The sequence below is a fragment of the Medicago sativa genome, chromosome 7 (assembly GCF_051527215.1).
Source record: "Medicago sativa cultivar Bolivia chromosome 7, Bolivia_mono, whole genome shotgun sequence".
Taxonomy (NCBI): domain Eukaryota; kingdom Viridiplantae; phylum Streptophyta; class Magnoliopsida; order Fabales; family Fabaceae; genus Medicago; species Medicago sativa.
Window position 1 is genome coordinate 59,894,980 of NC_140755.1, and position 7,774 is coordinate 59,902,753.

Consider the following 7,774-nt stretch of genomic DNA (forward strand, 5'->3'; position numbering starts at 1 on the left):
ATGATATTGAAGTAGTGTCAACAATAGGATTCTTGAGGATATTTTTGTTCTTTTTATAAGATTTTTTTTTCTTTCTACTATTTCGTTTTCATTAAATATTTCTATATCGTCGTATCTTTTCCTACAATCAGCGATAAGTAATGTTTTTTGAAATAAACAATAAATAATATGTTAAAAACAAAATTAACTCTCTTAAAATAAACTTGTAAAAAATTTAAAGTGAATGTACAGGTATCTTTGAATGAGTATGAAATTAACCATGATTCAATTATTTAATGACATGTTATCTTTTTCCATTAGTTTATTTAAAAAAAAATCAAATTTGTTCCTAAAAAAAATCAAGTTTTAAATCACTTTTGCTTATGAGATATCGGTAGCCAATCTAATTTCAAGGTAAATAATATGTTAAAAATAACAAAATCAACTCCTAAAATAAACTTTAAAAAAAAAAAAGGTGAACATTGAGGTATCTTTGAAGTTTGAATGAGTATGAAACTATGATCCAATTATTTAATGACATGTTATATTTTTGTATTAATTTATTTAAAGTCCAACTTTTTTTTTTTTTGAGGAAAAATAAAGTCAAACTTGTTCCTCACAAAAAACATAAAAATAAATAATTGAATGACTTTTACTTACGGGATACCACCAATACCCAACTCAACTTTAAGATACCCTAAGAGTGTACCAAATTTACCGATTTAGCCTAGAGGAAGTTGATATACTTAGACATAGATATAGTGTTATAAAAAAAAAAATTAAATTGATGAAATGACAATAATCATTGATACTATCAGACACAAGTAGATAGGTTGGGGTTCGACCCTGATCATGACATTTAACCTAACAATTTTAGTATTTTTTTTCCAGTTGTTCTATAACCTGTGGAGTTTTAAATTTTCTACTTATGTTAAAATGAATAAATGTGTTAAGTGTAACTCATACATTTATTAGAGAGAGGTGGCTTCAATTTACTCTATAAATACTTCTCAATGGAGAAAAGTGTATATTTTCTTATATAAAAAGAGGTAAAAGTGTGTGGTTTACTCTGGTTTTTGCAGGCAATTCGGATATTTTTATAAGTTGAGGTAAAAGTGTATATTTTTATAACTCTTTTTTTGTTATACGTTGTTATTACTAAAAAAAAAAAAAAATCATATGTTTCTAACCATCTTAATGGGATCTTCCCTTCATCCAATTTTTTCCATCCACAAAATTTGAACTCATAATTTTAACCAGGGGTGGCCCTCAGGGTGGACGAGAGGGGTGGCAGTAGGGGTGGGAATAGGTCAGGCTGTTCATCAGGGGCCTATGGCTCAGCCTACTAAAAGCCCGGCTCGGCCTAACTCGTTTAATAAATGGGTCAAGCTTGAGCTTTTTAAAAAGCCTTTGAATTTAATTAGGTCAGGCTTAAGCTTATAAAAAAGCCTATCAAGCCTATCAGGCCGGCCCGTATACGCGTACATTACATTTTTCCATATTTATTATTTATATTTATATATATAAAAAAAGAATTATTGATCCTTCAAATTCTCATACCACAATTATATTATTATTTTGTTTTTTTTTGTATGGCTTGCTACTGATATATTTATATATATATATATATATATTTGTGTGAACTGTTAAGGCTTGCTACTGATATGCCTAATGTCAAGTATGGTTATTAGATTAAGTTTGAAATCCTTGCTGTTATCAGATATGATTATTCTTGAGTTTCTATCCTTCTATAAATTTTACAATTGTGTTTCATTAGTTTAATTTGTCTCTAATTAATGTTTATCTTTATATTAAGTACGTTGCACAAATTGAAAGAAAAAAAAAATTGATGAACAGACTCTGTTTGAAATTTGTGACACAAACTAGGCTTTTAGACAGGCAAATAGGCCAGACCAGACTTTTAAAAAGGCCAGGCCAGGCTTAAAATAAAGTCTTTGACAGGTAAAAGGCCAAGGCTTAGGCCTTAGGTTTTTCAACTAGGCCTAGCCTATTTAAGCAAAGTCCGGCTCGGTCCGGCTCATTCCCACCCCTAGGTGGCAGCCCAAGCCACCATTTTTTAGGGGCATCAAAGTGATTATTTTTAGTTAGTAGTTAGTACTATATTTTCTTTTACTTGCTTTGACTAATTCTATTAAAATTTTATTTTTAATTTTTTCTATTATGAATGAATCTTTGACAACAAATAATACAAAGAAGAAGACTTCAAATAATTAAAAGAGCACAACTTTATTGATTAATCCAAGATATAAAAAAAAACTTAGGACCGACTCTGATTAGATCCAAGGCAAATTCTACTCGAATCAAAATAATGTTGGTATTGTCTGTCTCTCCAAAGATATAAAATTCTGCAAAGCCAATTACTATACTTTGCTTTTCAGTTCAACAATGTTGAAAGAAGGGAAATGTTTTTAAAGAGAGAATTCAAAATTTTCTTGATAAATTCTTGGGTTGGCAGTTGGCGTTATACAAAATGGATGGAAGAAATGGAGAGGAATATAAATGGAGAGGATTTTAACTCTTATAGAACATGCCCTGCTTTCTAGAATAGCTATGTTAATCGGTGGTTCCAAAAATTGTTGATATTTTTCTTTTTGTGAATAAACCAATAGCCATTCATTTAACCATTGTGTATTTGTGATAGGTTCAAATTTATTTACCTTCATCCATTGAGAGTCATTTTACTTTAACAAAGGAAGAGGAGCGATATTTTATTGGAGGGGAAGAGAATGGAATGAAGTTTAACTAGTGTGTTTGTTGAGGACAAAATCCTTATTTGATGTTTTAAAGATCACAAACATTATATATGTTTTTACTTGTTATCTACTAATATGTTTTGTGAGAATTGTTTCATGAAGAATGTTCTTGATTAAGAGAAGAACATTCTAAGCTTATAAATATCTCATCAAAGCAAAAGAGCAAAAAGACACAAGTGCACTTTCTGCCAATAACACTTGCATCATTGAAAGCAAGAAAATATTGTTCCCTTTGTCTCACTAAAAAAGGGTAGAAAGATACCTTTGATAAATGACTTTAAGGAAGAAATCTAATGACAAGGAAAGGCTTGACAAACAAAAAGAATATTCAATGACAAAAGGCCAAAGACTCACGTGAGTCTTAAAGAAAAGAAGAAAGAATCAAAGTTGCACAAAAAGAAGGTTCTGGTGAAGCTTACAACAAACAAAGAATGTTCTCAAGCTGGTCTGCTGAAAGTACAACAAAGATAAAGACAAGTTCACATGGCCACCACATCACAGCTGGTGATCTTTCACGTGTATGCTTGCTGTAAACAGCTGGAACTCAAAGAATGTTCTCAAGAACATTCTACCACTCACAAAGAGTTCATTTTTTGCATCCTTGCACTTCAAAGAAGAAAACACACGCACATGGGATGTTTCATGGAAGGACAACACAGCTGGTTCTGTCTTTAATTCATGAAGCTCAAAGCTTCTATAAAAGCAAGCATGCCTCCACTTAGTTTCTCAAGAGCTTACAAACAAGAATACATAATCTCTCAAAGCAAAATCAATTGTCTCTCTCACGTGAATATCAATCAAGAATATTCATCAAAGTTCTTCAAGCTCTTCAACTACAAACAAACAAACTTCTACTCTTACACTAGATTTGGATCATAATCCTTTAAGTTTGTTTTACATTAATCTCAAACAAGTGTTGAGAAAATAGGATCCACAACCTAAACCTCTCATAAGCAATTTGTATTTAGATCTCAAGTCTATTGGGCTTAATAGTTTGAGATAGGACTGATCTGGTGTGATTAAGAATTGTGACTAGACTGATCTGGTGTGATCAAGAACTGTAGTGCTACTAAGGACGATTTGGTGGCTTGAAACTATAGTGGAAAAATCTCACACTAAAAGTGTGGGGACTAGACGTAGCCCACGTTGGGTGAACTAGGATAAATCTCTTGTGTTCTCTCTCTTCTCTTATCTCTTATATTCTGGCCGTCACATATAACTATAACTAATCGTATTAATTTTCCAGAGTGTTCTGGTCCTTAAACTAAAATTAAATAATTAACTTACTACTTAATTAATTATCCAGAACCTTCTGGTCCTTTATCGCTTTATTTATTTCAGTTATATATCCAGAGTTTTCTGGTCCTTTACTACTTTATTTATTTCAGTCTTTTATTCTAGAACTTTCTGGTCCTTTTACTTATTTTATTATCCAGAGTTCTCTGGTCCTAATATTATAATATTCTATTATTACTCACGTAACACTAACCAAGAACTTTCTTGAGCATACATATATGTTTATTTAATCTTCAGGAATAATTTTTAAAAAGGGTCACAATTCAAACCCCCCTTTCTTGTGACGTTTATTGCTACTTCAATTGGCATCAGAGCCCGGTTCCAAACAAGAAACACTTAACACGTGTTGGAAAAAGATTCAGAAAGAAGCAATGTCAAAAGAAAAATACATACCAGAAGGTCTCTCATGTACTAGACCACCATACTTCAATGGAAAAAACTATTACTATTGGAAAGGAAAAATGGAACTATTCTTAAGATCTCAAGATGTGGATATGTGGAAAATAATAACAGACGGAAACCATATACCTATGACAACTGATGATATTACTAAAACAAAAGTAATTACACCAGAGGCTTCATGGACAAAAGAAGATAAAGAAAAAATACTCTTAAATTCTAAAGCTCGACTCTTTCTATCATGTGCACTAAGCATGGAAGAAAGTGAAAGAGTTGATGAATGCGATACTGCAAAAAAGGTGTGGGATACTCTCAAGGTTCATCATGAAGGAACAAGCCATGTTAAAGAAACAAGAATTGACATTGGTGTTAGAAAATTTGAAATCTTTGAAATGATTGAAGATGAAAACATTGATGAAATGTACTCTAGATTCACATCTATAGTCAATGAACTAAGATCACTTGGAAAAACTTATTCTACCCACGACAGAATAAGAAAAATACTGAGGTGTCTTCCAACTCAATGGAGACCCATGGTCACTGCAATCACTCAAGCTAAAGACCTAAACACTTTAGCTCTTGAAGATCTCATCGGATCACTAAAAGCTCATGAGACATTACTTCAAGAAGATAAACCAATAAGAAAAGGCAAAATGATCGCTCTAAAAGCTTCCCAAAACGATCAAGAAATTTCACCCACACAAAATGAAGAGATCAAAGAAACCGAAGAAGAAGAAATCATTCAAGAAGAAGCAGAAGATGAACTAGCACTCATCACAAAGAAAATTCAAAGAATGATTAGAAGAAGAGATCAAATAAAAAGATACTTTCCAAATAGAAAAGAAAATCCTAAATGAGATATAGACAAAAGTCAAGTAACCTGCTATGGATGCAACAAACAAGGACATTACAAAAATGAATGCCCACTAAACAAGAAGAGTCAAAAGAAACCGCCCTACTCAAAATCCATGTTTACATGGGATGATCTTGAAGAACCAAAAGAAGAAGACATTGAAGCAAATCTTTGTCTAATGGCAAACTCAGAAAATGACGAGGTATTTCTCTTTGACAAACCTCTTTTAGATTTTACTATTGATAACGAAGAACAAATTATTACTAATAATAAGGATCTAGAGAATACAATTGATAGTCTATTATTCGACTCAAATTTCTTAACAAACAAATGTCATTCTCTGCAAAAAGAAGTTCTTGAGATAAAAGAAGAAAAAGAAAAACTTCAAGTCTTGAACGATAATCAAAAGAAAATCATTCAAAACTTGCAAGATTCATATTTTCAAGCAACTGAAAAAATCAAAAACCTTAGCAAAAATAAATTTCCAGAAACTTCTAAAGTTACTGAAAATGATTTACTAAAGATCGAAATTAAAGAACTCAGAAATGATCTTAATCATTTTATCAAATCAACTGAAACATTTCAAAATATTATGGGTTCTCAAGCAGGAATATTTGATAAAGCTGGGTTAGGTTTTGATATTTCCAAAAACCAAAAAATGTATGAAAATTTCTTTATACCTGAAAAGGGTAAAATGAAATGTTCCTTTTGTAACAAAAATGGACATCTTGAAAGGTTTTGCTTTCATAAGAAAAGAGAAACAAGACTAGAACATTCTCATCAAATGAACCCAGAACATTCTCAAGAACATTCTCTTAGATTGAAAAGAAAAGAATGTTTATATTGCAAAAGAATAGGTCACTTAGAAATAAATTGTTTTCTCAAGATTAAAAATCTTGAGCTTAAGAAAACTAACCACAAAGGACCCAATTCATCATGGGTACCTAAGGGACAACTAACTCAAAATGCAGGAATCCTCTCAAAATGCAAGGAAAAAGCCATGGTACTTGGACAGTGGTTGTTCAAGGCACATGACAGGGGATAAACAATGTTTCATCTCCTTCGAAAAGAAAGAAGGAGGACTGGTTACCTTTGGAAATAATGACAAAGGTAAAATTAAAGGTAAAGGTATTATTGGTAAGAAAAATACTGCAAAAATTGAAAATGTTCAATATGTTGAAGGATTAAAACACAATCTGCTAAGCATAAGTCAATTATGTGATAGTGGTTTTGAAGTTAGTTTTAAAACCAACATATGTGAAGTAAAACAAATATCCTCAGGAAAAACTTTTTTCACCGGCTCTAGAATAAAGAACTTATATGTTTTATACTTAGATGATCTTCCAGCCGAATCATGTTTTATGGGTTTTGAAAAAGACAAATGGATTTGGCACAAAAGAGCTGGACATGTAAGTATGAAAACTATTTCAAAAATTTCTCAACTTGATCTAGTTAGAGGGCTTCCAAAAATAAATTTTGAAAAAGATAAAATATGTGAAGCATGCACAAGAGGAAAACAAGTTAAAAGCAGTTTTAAACCTATAAATGATATTTCTACTCAAAGGCCTCTCGAACTTCTTCACATAGATTTATTCGGCCCTGTTAGAACTGCTAGTCTAAGTGGAAAACAATATGGATTTGTTATAGTTGATGATTTTTCCAGATATACATGGGTGTTATTTTTAAAACATAAAGATGAAGCCTTTGAAGCATTTAAAACTTTTTGCACATTAGTTCAAAATGAAAAAGAATTAAAAATCATTTCTGTAAAAAGTGATCATGGAGGAGAATTTGAAAATGCATATTTTAAAAACTTTTTTGATGAACAAGGAATATCACACAATTTTTCATGCGCAAGAACTCCTCAGCAAAATGGAGTAGTTGAAAGAAAAAATAGAACATTACAAGAAATGGCAAGAACAATGATTAGTGAATCAAATGTAGAAAAATATTTTTGGGCTGAAGCCATAAATACTTCTTGCTATATTATAAATCGTGTCTCTATTAGAAAAATCTTGAACAAAACCCCATATGAACTTTGGAAAAATAAAAAACCTAACATCTCTTATTTTCACATTTTTGGGTGTTATTGTTATATTTTAAATGATAAAGAAAATCTAGGAAAATTTGATTCAAAATCAGATAAAGGAATATTTCTAGGATATGCAACAAATTCCAGAGGATACAGAATTTTTAATCTAAGAAACCAAACTATGGAAATTAGTATGCATGTTGTCTTTGATGAATTCGATGATCTAATAATTAACAAAGAAGATGAAGAAGAAATTTCTCAAAAAGAAAATGAAGACAATCAAGAACAGTCTCCACAAGCACCACCAAGGAGTTGGAAGACCATTGGTGACCATCCTCCTGAGCAAATCATTGGAGATACATCTGATGGGATAAGAACAAGACGATCTTTTATGAACAATGATGGTAACATGGCAATGATATCACATATCGAACCAAAAAA

General features: G+C 31.3%; 1 pseudogene; it reads left to right on the plus strand.

The window, feature by feature from the left end:
- The first annotated feature begins 4,420 nt into the window (after nucleotides 1–4,420).
- On the plus strand, nucleotides 4,421–6,465 carry LOC146907270 (uncharacterized; annotated as a pseudogene).
- Nucleotides 6,466–7,774: the final 1,309 nt, after the last annotated feature.